The 2,181-nt window shown below is 45.8% G+C and overlaps 1 pseudogene; it reads left to right on the forward strand.

The window, feature by feature from the left end:
• The first annotated feature begins 1,083 nt into the window (after window positions 1-1,083).
• Window positions 1,084-1,973, forward strand: LOC118584489 (annotated as a pseudogene).
• Window positions 1,974-2,181: the final 208 nt, after the last annotated feature.

Here is a 2,181-nt window from a genome sequence, read left to right on the forward strand (position 1 = left end):
TGAGCCTTCATCCAGTAACTGATGGAAGCAGATGAAGAGATCCATAGCCAAGCACTAGGCAGAGCTCCGGGAATTCAGTTGAAGAGAGGGAAGAGGGGTTATATGAGCAAGGGAGTCAAGAACATGATGGGGAAACCTACAGAGACAACTGAACTAAGCTCAGGGGAACTAACAGACTATTAACTGACAGAGACAGCTACAGAGCATGTGTGGGACTGGACTAGGCCCTCTGCATACATGAGACAGTTGTGTAGATTGGTCTATTTAAGGGGCCCCTGGCAGTAGGAACAAGGATCTAACCCTGGTGCATGAGCTGGCTTTTTGGAGCCCATCACCTATGGTGGGATGCCTTGCTCAGCCTTGATGCAGAGTGAAGGGGCTTGGTCCTGCCTTAACTGAATATATGAGGCTTTGCTGACTCCCCATGGGAGGCCTTATCCTCTCCAAGGAGGGGATGGTGGGGGCATCAACGGGGGGGAGGGGTGGCAGGAAGGCTGTGGGGGGAGCAGGAGGAGGGATGAGAGGGGGTCTGTGGTTGGTATGTAAAATGAATAAAATAATTCTTAAAAAAAAAAAAAAAAAAGCTCAGAAAGACATAAAAAGCATGGCTGACTAGTGGCAAGCAGAGAATTATTCTCCTCAATGACTGGTTCACTCTGCCTTTGGTTCCTGAAGCTCAGTGGTGAAAAGATCAAGCCTTTGAACAAGTCAAATCCTGAGGAGATTATGCCTGGGTGGGCTGCAACACATGCAGAGGCCCAGAAGACACACTGGAGGCCTGGAGCACACCTGAGCAAGGGCGGGGCCGGGAGCCAATGCTCATGTGCATTGTAAGCCTGTCAAGCACCTGGAGGAGGTGGGGGGAGCGAGGTAAGAGTGGCTTGGGGTAGGAGAGCGCTTGCGCAAGAACGTGAAGGTACAGGAAGTAGGGGATCCTGAGCTCTCTCGTGGAGGCGGGACTAGCGCGGATCTCGCAATATTTCCTGTGGCTTGGCGTGATTCCGCCTGCGTGTCTGTTCTGAGGAGCAGTAGGCAGTTTCCTCCGTCTGACCTGTCTCACACCAAAGTGCATGCCTCCACCTCATGGAAGACTCAATGGTCAGGGACATGAGCCCTCTCAGGCCTCAGAACTACCTTTCCGGTTGTGAACTAAAATCTGTCAAGGATTATCACTTTAAGGCGAATAATGATGGGAATGAGCACCAGTTATCACTAAGAACTGTTAGTTCAGGGGCAGGGGCAAAAGACGAGTTACACATCGTAGAGGCAGAAGCAATGAACTATAAAGGCAGTTCAATTAAAGTAACACTGGCAACTTTGAAAATGTCTGTACAAGCAACAGTTTCTCTTGGGGGCTTTGAAATTACACCACCTCTGGTCTTAAGGTTGAAGTGTGGTTCAGGGCCTGTGCATATTAGTGGACAGCACCTAGTAGCTGTAGAGGAAGATGCAGAGTCAGAAGATGAAGATGAGGAGGATGTCTGGAAAACGATCTGCTCCTGGAGGTGGTAACAAGGTTCCCCAGAAAAAAGTAAAACTTGACTAGGATGATGAGGATGATGACGAAGATTATGAGGATGATTTTGATGAGGAGGAAGCTGAAGAAAAAGTTCCAGTGAAGAAATCTGTATAAGAAAAAATGCACAAAAATCAAACCAAAATGGAAAAGACTTAAAACCATCAACACCAAGATCAAAGGGTCAAGAGTCTTTCAAAAAACAGGAAAAAACTCCTGAAACACCAAAAGGACCTAGTTCCGTAGAAGACATTAAAGGCAAAAACGCAAACAAGTATAGAAAAAGGTGGTTCTCTTCCTAAAGTGGAAGCCAAGTTCATTAATTATGTGAAGAATTGCTTCCGGATGACTGACCAGGAGGCTATTCAAGATCTCTGGCAGTGGAGGAAGTCTCTTTAAGAAAATGGTTTAAACAGTTTGAAATAATTCTGTCTTACTTAATTTCTATAACAGTTGATATATCTGGCTGTCCTTTATATAATGCAAAGTGAGAATTTTCCCTACTGTGTTTGATAAATGTTGTCCGGGTTCCATTGCCAAGAATGTGTTGTCTAAAATGCCTGTTTAGTTTTCAAGGATGGAACTCCACCGTTTACTTGATTTTAAGTATGTATGGAAAGTTATGATAGGACATAGTAATAGTGATGGTCAGATGTGGAAATGGT

This window comes from Onychomys torridus, chromosome 5, assembly GCF_903995425.1.
Source record: "Onychomys torridus chromosome 5, mOncTor1.1, whole genome shotgun sequence".
NCBI classification, from domain to species: Eukaryota; Metazoa; Chordata; class Mammalia; order Rodentia; family Cricetidae; genus Onychomys; species Onychomys torridus.